Raw genomic sequence first — 10683 nt, 5'->3', positions numbered from 1 at the left:
CTGGTGTTCCCTCAGGAGACAGCGACACTCCTCATCCCAGCCTGGGATGTAGTTCCTGTTATATCCACGTGGGATACTCTTCTTTGCTGCACGCAGGAGGATCTGGCAGTAGGTTGCATAGGCTGCATCCACATCTGTGGACTCTGGGTCTGGCAGGCCGGCTGACCTCCTTTCCGTCTCCTCAGCATACGTCTCCCAGTTGGCTTTTCGGAAGTTCCATCTCTTCACAGGCTTCCCTGGCACCGGTTCCATCAGTGATGGGACTTTGATGATGGAAGGTCGATGGTGTGAGCGGGGGAACCTGTCAAGGACACGCCTCTCCGGTCTTGGGTCGTTGCTGCGGCAAATGACAAAGGCCAGGTCCGGGTTGGTGGAGGTGTTCCAGCGTGCAGAGAAGAAGGTTGGGGGTACCTTGGGGTTGTACAGCAGCTGGGCATCAGTGTTGGAAGCCCATTCACACAGCGCCACTCTGCTAGGTGTTGAGTTGTTGTACCCCCAGTCTGTGTGCTGACAGTTGAAGTCGCCTGCGTAGATTGCGGGTGCAGTTGCAGATGGGATTGACGTTGTGGTTAGCTCCGATGTTGGGGGCTTGTAAACGTTGATGACTAAGGTTTCCTGGATTTTGGTGACCAGCCACTCGATGTTGGAGCTTGGTGGGGATTGGCTACAGGCTGCCCAACTTATTCCAGTGCGTACAAAGGTTGCCACTCCGTGCTGCTTGGTGTTGATGGACCCAGCGAGATGAAACCCAGGGATCTTGAGGATGTTGTTGGTCGTGCAGTGCGTCTCCTGTATGAGCAGGACCGTGGCCCCGTTGGAGTCGGCCAGGTGCCGTAGGACTTCGAGTTTGGCGATGGTAAGGCCCTCGACATTAAGTTGAAGCACCGACAGGCCTCGGTTTTTGACGGTCGGGATGGCTGCCCGTCCGCCATTCCTCAGTCTGCCGGCTCTGCGTGCTCTGCGTTTGTTTGTCGACATTAGTTTCACAAGCGGGTTTTGCACCCTGACCTTGCTACTCACAGGGAAGACCGCGTGAAGGTTGTCGTCCATCTTCCCCTAGTAATACCAGTGTTACTTGTGTACAACTGCTGTAAAAGCTGTGAAGGTAAAAGTAATTGGCAAATATTGGCCATTTGGCTGATGTTTGAAGGGCTGTAAATTTCATTTGGGATTAAAATGTATCAGTTTCTTTGTTTGAAAAGCAAAACTTTAAACATGCTTTGGACTCAGACCTCACAGAATCTAATTCTTTTCATTGGAGGCACCTATCTGAGTGACACTCATTAGAGTGATCGTGCTTCTTCCTGCTTTGTACTGTATTGTTCAACAGTTGAGTTTGAAATATAACAAAATACACATTTCATATTCCATACAGTACACTTGCTGGAACACAGAAGCTTTAGACTCCTTCAGCTACAAGCAAGCGTGTATTCTCTATAATCTTTTATCTTCATCTAAATCTACATCATTTATGGGGCAGAGCTTAGCTGGAAACAAAAACATCCCACACACCCGCTTGGAAACGCCAGTTAGCAGAGGCATACATGTATGTGTATAAACATATTCTTTTGTTTAGACAATAAAAATTAAAGTTTTTTATTGTTTGAAAAAAATAATCTGTATATATTATTTTGAAGACTTAATGAATCTCATCGAAATAAGTGAGATTGGCAGTACCCCCTCCGTGAGTCGTCACCTTATCGTGGTGGAGGGGTTTGGGTGCCCCTATGATCCTAGGAGCCATGTTGTCTGGGGCTTCATGCCCCTGGTATGTCTCTCGGCTGGCCTGGGAACGCCTTGGGATCCCCCGGGATGAGCTGGATGAAGTGGCTGGGGAGAGGGAAGTCTGGGAGTCCCTCCTAAAGCTGCTGCCCCCGCGACCCGACCCCGGATAAGCTAGGTGAGGGGCCAGACAAAACACGGCTCAGAAGACCCCTTATGACGAATAAAATATATGGACACAGTTTTCCCTCGCCCGAACGCGGGTCACCGGGGCCCCTCTCTGGAGCCAGGCCTGGAGGTGGGGCTCGAGCGCCTGGTGGCCGGGTCTTCGCTCACGAGGTCCGGTCGGGCATAGCCTGAAAAGAAAACGTCGGTCCCCCCTCCAATGGGCTCACCACCTATGAGCCTAAGGGGCCAAAGGGGTCGGGTGCATAGTGAGCTGGGCGGCGGTCCGATCCCTGGCTGCAGAGGCTGGCTCTGGGGACATGGAATGTCACCTCTCTGGCTGGAAAGGAGCCCGAGCTGGTGTGTGAGGCAGAAAGGTTCCGACTAGACATAGTCGGACTTGCCTCCACACATAGTTTGGGCTCTGGTACAAGCCCTCTCGAGAGGGGCTGGACTCTCTTCCACTTTGGAGTTGCCCACGGTGAGAGGCGTCGAGCAGGTGTTGGCATACTTATTGCCCCCCGGCTGGGCGCCTGCACATTGGGGTTCACCCCGGTGAGCGAGAGGGTATCCTCCCTCCGCCTTCGGGTGGGGGGGACGGGTCCTGACTGTTGTATGTGTCTATGCACCGAACGGCAGCTCAGAGTACCCACCCTTCTTAGAGTCCCTGGAGGAAGTGCTGGAGAGCGCTCCTTCTAGGGACTCCATCGTTCTACTGGGTGACTTCAATGCTCACGTGGGCAATGACAGTGAGACCTGGAAAGGCGTGATTGGGAGGAACGGCCCCCCCGATCTGAACCCGAGTGGTGTTCTATTATTGGACTTCTGTACTCGACATGGATTTTCTATAATGAACACCATGTTCAAGCATAAGGGTGTCCATGTGTGCACTTGGCACCAGGACACCCTAGGCCGCAGTTCGTTGATCGACTTTGTAGTCATGTCATCCGATTTGCGGCCGCATGTTTTGGACACTCGGGTGAAGAGAGGGGCGGAGCTGTCAACTGATCACCACCTGGTGGTGGGTTGGTTCCGATGGTGGGGGAAGATGCCGGTCCGACCTGGCAGACCCAAACGCTCTGTGAGGGTCCGCTGGGAACGTCTGGCAGAATCCCCTGTCAGGAAGAGCTTCAACTCCGACCTCCGGCAGAGCTTTTCCCACGTCCTGGGGGAGGCGGGGGACATTGAGTCTGAGTGGACCATGTTCAGCGCCTCCATTGTTGAGGCAGCCGACCAGAGCTGTGGCCGTTAGGTTGTTGGTGCCTGTCGTGGCGTCAAATCCCCAAACCCGCTGGTGGACACCGGCGGTAAGGGATGCCGTCAAGCTGAAGAAGGAGTCCTATAGGGCTGTTTTGGCCTGCGGGACTCCGGAGGCAGCTGACAGGTACCGGATGGCCAAGCGGAACGTGGCTTCGGCGGAGGAGGAGTTTGGCGAGGCCATGGAGAATGACTTCCGGACGGCTTCGAGGAAATTCTAGTCCACCATCCGGCGTCTCAGGAGGGGGAAGCAGTGCACGGTCAACACCAATTGCAGTGGAGATGGTGTGCTGCTGACCTCGACTCGGGATGTCGTGAGTCGGTGGGGGGAATACTTCGAAGACCTCCTCAATTCCACCGAGACGCCTTCCATTGTGGAAGCAGGGCCTGAGGACTCTGAGGCGGACTCTCCAATCTCGGAGGTCGAAGTCACTGAGGTAGTTAAAAAACTCCTCGGTGGCAAGGCCCCGGGGGTGGATGAGATCCACCCGGAGTTCTTAAAGGCTCTGGATGTTGTGGGGCTGTCATGGCTGACACGCCTCTACAGCATTGCGTGGACTTCGCGGACCGGGCCTCTGGATTGGCAGACCAGGGTGGTGGTTCCCCTCTTTAAGAAGGGGGACCGGAGGGTGTGTTCCAATTACAGGGGAATCACACTCCTCAGCCTCCGTGGTAGGGTCTATTCAGGGGTGCTGGAGAGGAGGATCCGTCGGAAGGTCGAGCCTCGGATTCAGGAGGAGCAGTGTGGCTTTTGTCCTGGCCGTGGAACAGTGGACCAGCTCTACACCCTCGGCAGGATCCTCGAGGGTGCATGGGAATTTGCCCAACCATTCCACATGTGTTTTGTGGACTTGGAGAAGCCCTTCGACCGTGTCCCTCGGGAGGTTCTCTGGAGGGTGCTTCGGAACTACAGGGTGCCAAGCCAACTGATAAGGGCGGTTCGGTCCCTGTATCACCGATGCCAGAGTTTGGTCCGCATTTCCGGCAGTAAGTCGGATTCGTTCCCAGTGAGAGTTGGACTCCGCCAAGGCTGCCCTTTGTCACCGATTCTGTTCATAATTTTTATTTCTAATTTTTTCTAGGCGCAGCCGAGGCGTTGAGGGGGTCCTGTTTGGGGACCTCAGCATCGCGTCACTGCTTTTTGCAGATGACGTGGTGCTGTTGGCTTCTTCAGTCCGTGATCTCCAGCTCTCACTGGAGCGGTTCGCAGCCGAGTGTGAAGCGGTCGGGATGAGGGTCAGCACCTCCAAATCCGAGTCCATGGTCCTCGGTCGGAAAAGGGTGGAATGCCCTCTCCGGATCGGGGATGAGATCCTGCCCCAAGTGGAGGAGTTCAAGTATCTTGGGGTCTTCTTCACGAGTGAGGGCAGGATGTAGCGCAAGATCGACAGGCGGATCGGTGCAGTGTCGGCATCTCATCAGGATGCCTCCTGGACGCCTCCCTGGGGAGGTGTTCCGGGCATGTCCCACCGGTAGGAGACCCCGGGGACGACCTAGGACGCGCTGGAGAGAATATGTCTCTCGGCTGGCATGGGAATGCCTTGGGATCCCCCGGGATGAGCTGAATGAAGTGGCTGGGGAGAGGGAAGTCTGGGAGTCCCTCCTAAAGCTGCTGCCCCTGCGACCCGACCCCGGATAAGCGGAAGAAGAACCCTTCCATCCTCGTCCCTCCGTCCTTAGAGAAGGCATGACAGCTTTATTTAAATAGCGCATTTCATAGTCAAGTTAGTCAAGTTTATTTGTATAGCCCTGAATCACAAGCAGTCTCAAAGGGCTTCACATAGACAAACAATTGACAATTATTCTCAAACCATCCCCTGATCTTGACCTCCCAAAAGAGCAAGTAAAAACTCAAAAAAAACCTACCAGAGGAAAAATGAGAAACCTTGAGAAGGGACCACAGATGGAAAGATCCCCCTTTCAGGATCACCAGGCTGCAGTGGATGCAAAGAGGGCACATAAAATACATAATATGGAAATCAAAAAGTGGATGTCCATGCCAAAGCGAAGAGCTGTCGGAGGAGCCCTCAATCATCCTGGCAGTGTGTTCAAGGAGGGTAATCCGCTGCAGTTCCCTCATCCTGAATTGGTCCACGAGAATCTAGATAGCCGCTGTCAGCTTGGGTGTCACCTAGCCACCTCCCCTCCGGGGAGGGGTGGGGGGAGTGGGGTCGGGGAGAGGGAGCAAAAACAAACTCCAGCCAAATCGGCCACTACAGGTTAATTAAAGGCTATATCATAGAAATATGTCTTTAAACGTGTCTTAAATGTTTCTACTGAGGTAGCAGTTCTAATATCCATTGCTAGGGCATTCCAGAGCTCTGGAGCCCGAATAGAAAATGCTCTAGACCAGGGGTGTCAAAGTCAAATGGACGGAGGGCCAAATAAAAAAATCAGCTACAAGACGAGGGCCGGACTGTTCGAATGTTCATTGAAAATTTTTTAAATGACGCATATAGTCTAGTGAACCTAATTGAACCTACTGAAAACCTAACAAATATATTACAATATGATCAGATAAATAAAGCAATATTTTCTTATGGCTCTGTCAGTAATCTTTAATTTTCAACAGACACAAAAGACAAATTTCCTTTATATAAATATCCCCATAACATGAACATTAAATGAAAGAAACCGGTATTCAAGGCACCATCAGTAGACTATATTTTCTATTTTAGCAAAAGTGGGCTAAATTTACTTCAAAGAAAAAACAATAATAGCAATTTTCTATCATCCACTCAACTGAAATATTTTTAAAATATAATTGGATTGAAATACAAAAAAATAAAGTGCAAAAATTTATTAATCAAAAACAACACTTTGTTTAAGGAGAAGTAACATGCAGTGAAAACAAATATTAAATTTTAACTTTTAAACTTGAACTGAGTAAAAACTCTAAATATGTGATTGCACAGTAATGTTCACTTGTTTGAGGTTGAGGGTGATACTTGGTGGTGTCCCATCTTTTCCACAAGTTCATCAATGTTCGGGGTAAGGCTCTGAGCTGAAGAAATCCTCAGAATTGAGTGGAGGTGTTCAGCAGTAAGTCGACTTCTGTGTGATGTTTTGTTCAGGTTCATTAAAGAAAACAGTTGTTCACACAGGTATGTGCTGCCAAACATAGACAACGTTTGAGCAGCCTGGATGCGCAGCTGGGGCATTGTGCCGGGGAGGAAACGGGCGAACTCCGCAGCACCCACTGCCGGATATTTTGCCCTCAGTGCATCATTGCATTGGAGGTCAATCAACTCCATTTGGAGGTTTGGTGGTGAGCTTTCCACGTCAACAGCAAATGGGTTACCGAGCAGTTCCAACCTGCTTTTTTGTGCTTCAAAGTCAGCAAATCGGCGTCGAAAGTCAGCGGCAAGCATACCTATTTTATCAGCCAACTGTGTGCTCGGGAACGCACTGGTAGAGAGCTTCTCTTTCATGGTCTGGCAGCTGGGAAAGTGGCTCAAATGTTCTTTCCGCATCTGCGTCTCCCACAGAGTCAGTTTGGTTTTAAATGCCTTCACTGTACTGTACATATCAGAGATGACACGATCCCGACCCTGCAGCTGCAAGTTTATTGCATTCAGATGACTCGTAATGTCACACAGAAAAGCCATTTCACACAGAAACATTTCGTCTCGGAGTTGTGTTGTGTCTTTCCCTTTGCTGTCCAAGAACAGACAAATCTCCTCACGAAGCTCGAAACATCTTTGAAGCACCTTTCCCTGGCTTAGCCATCGCACCTCTGTGTGATAAGGCAAATCACCATGCTCCGTTTCTAACTCCGTCAGAAATGCCTTGAACTGGCGGTGATTCAAACCTTTGGCTCTGATAAAGTTAACTGTGCGCGTGATGATGCTCATTACATGCTCCATTTTCAAGGCTTTACCGCACAACGCTTCCTGGTGTATGATACAATGATAAGCTGTCAGCTCACCTGTCGCGTTTTCCTCTTGCATCTTTTTCCGTATCTTCGCCACCAGTCCGCTCCTGTGTCCACACATCGCAGGTGCTCCGTCGGTTGTCAAACCCACGAGTTTTTCCCAAGGCAGCTCCATCTCATTTACACATCTTGACACCTCTTCATACAAATCATGCCCCGTAGTTGTGCCATGCATAGGACGTAAAGCCAAAAACTCCTCTGTCACGCTTAGGTTGGAGTCCACTCCGCGGATGAAAATTGACAACTGGGCAATGTCAGAAATGTCGGTGCTCTCATCCACAGCCAAGGAATATGCAATAAAATCTTTTCCCTTTTTCACAAGCTGCTCTTTTAGATTGATGGACAACTGGTCTACTCTCTCGGCAATGGTGTTTCTGCTCAGACTCACATTTAAAAAGAGTTGCCTTTTTTCTGGGCAAACTTCGTCACAAACTTTAATCATGCAGTTTTTGATGAAATCCCCCTCCGTAAATGGCCGGGCTGATTTAGCGATCTCTTCTGCCAAAATAAAACTGGCCTTGACAGCAGCCTGGCCTTGTGATTTGGCTTTTTTGAACAGAGCCTGTCGAGATTTGAGGCCTCGTTTTAATTCCTCTGCCTTTTGTAGCCTTTGTTCCATGTCCATATTCTTGTTTTTGTCCGCGTGTTTCGTTTCATAATGTCGTCTCAGATTATACTCTTTCAGTACCGCCACACTTTCTCCACACAGAAGACACACAGGTTTTCCAGCTACCTTCGTGAACATATACTCCGACTCCCACCTTGTTTGAAACCCCCGGTTCTCAGTATCCACCTTCCTTTTTGCCATTTTTGATGGGTATCTGAAAGTTAATTTTACTGTGATGCTGACGACTGCTGTGCCAATAAATATTGAAATGAAGCAGCCTACTGCTCGGTGCGTCACCTTTGCATTGTGGGAAATGTAGTATTGGTGCGTGTAAAAGATCTGCGGGCTGCCGGCTTGCTGCGGGCCGGTTCTAATAATAAATCAAGATCATCCCAGGGGCCGTAAAAAACCTTCTTGCGGGCCGGATGTGGCCCGCGGGCCTTGACTCTGACATATGTGCTCTAGACCCTGCAGACATTTTCTTGGCCCTCAGTGTCACTAAAAGACTAGCGTTTTGCGAACGAAGGTTACGAAACGGAACATAAAGAACAACTAGGTCGACGAGATATGAAGGCGCTAAGCCATGCAATGATTTATAGGTTAATAGAAGAACCTTGAAGTCACATGTTAGAGATGTTCTGACTCTAACTTATTTTTGCAAGAACCACAACGGGAGACAGTATGCCTTTTTAAACACTTGCAAGTGGAGAGTCATTCGTCGCTCTGCATACAGCGATCATCGAATGAGGTCTGACTCGGGCCTCTTGCAAGAGCCTTTTTATTGAGAGAAACAGGGTGGGGTGTGAGTGGGCAGGATGGGGGTGAAACCCCTGGCCTCTGATCACATCATAGCAGGGGTTGTTTTACGATGTTGAGTAGACAGAACAACTTTGATTGCGTCTTCTACAGTTGGTCAATAAGTGCAAAGGATCTTAGCACTTTGTTATACTACTTTGTTAAGACAGGACAAGTTTAGGTTAATTATTACAGATTACATTCCAACATAATAATATGATCAACCTAATCTATTCAACCCTAACATATCCCTCCTGTTTATCATATGATGTTGTCAAGAAAAACAAGTAAAAAAAACACAGAAACAGCATATCATACCCATCACTTGCGAAGCATTTTCAATGGCCAAATCATTAAGTTTCTGTAAGACATGTACGGCTAAACAGCATCATCGCAATCTACGTAGATCAATTTTAGTGTGTGAGGGAAAAACCTGCGGCAAGATGTTATAATGCAGGAAAGGTCTCACACGGTCCCTCTGCCTTAGGCGACCAGAATGTTACCAATAACAACAGTCAAGACAAAAATTGCTCGTGATTGTTCAGCCGTCGGGGGCTTGGCACGCCCACTGTTGGAGGGTGAGCACAATTCTCACCCCCTTTGCAGCACTGCTTCGTCGGGGGAGAACCTGGAAATGTCTGCCGCGTGGTTGTTGTCTTCAGTCTTCAGTGGCCAGGGTAGACTACCTGGCCACCAAGGGGGAAGAGGATTATTCTGCCTGTATTTGAACTGGGGGCGGGGACGCTGTCGATGGTGGATCTGCTTCCTTGCTGGAACCGTCGTGTTGCAGTCATCAAGTCCAGAACCATCCTTGGATGTAACATGTGTAGTTCACTCCAGCTGGGCCGCTCAGCAATCTTTACTGCAGTGGGGGTGGTGGAATGGTCCCTCCCACCGTGGGCTGGCCCAGTTTTTTGTTTGGATGACCTTGATGTAGACCCAGTCTCCTGGCTTGGAGCGGTTGTTGACCTGTGGGGAATAAAAATCAAGCGGCAGTAAATTTGCATTTAACACATCTTTCATTTTGAGCGTTCTGATCATGTAATCTGCCAAGGACTGTTCATCTGCTTTTTGCAAATCTGCAGTGAACACAGGTAGTCTATATGGTCTCTCATGGATGATTTCAAAAGGTGATAGCCCTTCTGAAGTGCTTTTGATAGTAGCGTTTGCTCGTTCAACCAGGCCTGCACTGGATGGGTGCCAAGCACAGTCGTTTTTTAATGTTATCCCAAGGTGTACAGCCATGTTTTGTACAACTTGGTTCACAAAGTGTGGACCATTGTCACTGTAAATTATCTGCGGAATTCCATGAACCGGTATGACGGTTTTGCAAATGGCTTTTGCCACTGTTAAGGCATCTGCTCGTTTAGATGGAACTATTTCAACCCATTTGGAAAATGCATCAATCATCACTAGGCAGTATTTGTGAGGTCCACTTTGTGTGAGTTCAATAAAATCCATGTGCATGATTTGGAATGGGTAAGACAGTTTTGGAAATGACCCTCTCTTAGGTCTCATGTTTCCTTGTGGATTATGTTTCACACAAACAGGACATGCTTTACAAAACATTTTTTAAGTAAGCATCTAAACCAAAGGTAGTGAATTGACCTCATCCCTCCCTCACGACACATGGCAAGGCCCATGTGTCGCAATTGCTGCTGCCTTAAAAAGTGTTTAGAAGCGTGTGTGGGTCAGGCACATTAGGTGCTGCTTCATTTACTACTCGGAAATCTTGTATCATTCGCCAATCAATTTTATTGGCCATTTGGACTTGAAAAACAGGAGTCTTGCAAGGAGAATCCAAGCACTTCCTAAAGATTCCTCCTGACAAAAGACCATTTATGACAGGGGCTATCCCATTTATTGCCTCCTGGTTTAAAGGAGATTCTCTGATCCCGGTTGGATTTGGATGTTAAGTCCTGTAACAAATGGTTCCTTTGATCAGTCAAACAAATGTTGATGAGCCAGGGAAGCGCATAAGCGCGTGCCCTTCTAAACACCCACACCACTTCCTCATAGCTTCGTTAGTAATTAGCAATCCCTAAACAACTTTTTCTTTGGGTTTTTTGTTTTCTTAGCATTTAACTTGCACAAAATCACTCTTTCGTCAAAGTTGCTCCACTAATTTCCCATAGTAGTCTCCAACAACTTCAACCATTCAACCAATATTTTCCTTTCATTCAGGAAATCATTCGTCCCTGCT

At 48.8% G+C, this 10683-nt stretch overlaps 1 pseudogene; it reads right to left on the bottom strand.

The window, feature by feature from the left end:
• Positions 1 to 5968: 5968 nt before the first annotated feature.
• Positions 5969 to 7886, bottom strand: LOC147056170 (general transcription factor II-I repeat domain-containing protein 2 pseudogene; annotated as a pseudogene).
• Between the last annotated feature and the right edge of the window lie 2797 nt (positions 7887 to 10683).

Source organism: Syngnathus leptorhynchus, chromosome 6, assembly GCF_054491065.1.
Source record: "Syngnathus leptorhynchus isolate UIUO chromosome 6, UIUO_Slep, whole genome shotgun sequence".
Classification (NCBI taxonomy): domain Eukaryota; kingdom Metazoa; phylum Chordata; class Actinopteri; order Syngnathiformes; family Syngnathidae; genus Syngnathus; species Syngnathus leptorhynchus.
The sequence above is the reverse complement of the archived record's forward strand: the minus strand, read 5'-3'. Positions and strand labels throughout refer to the sequence as shown.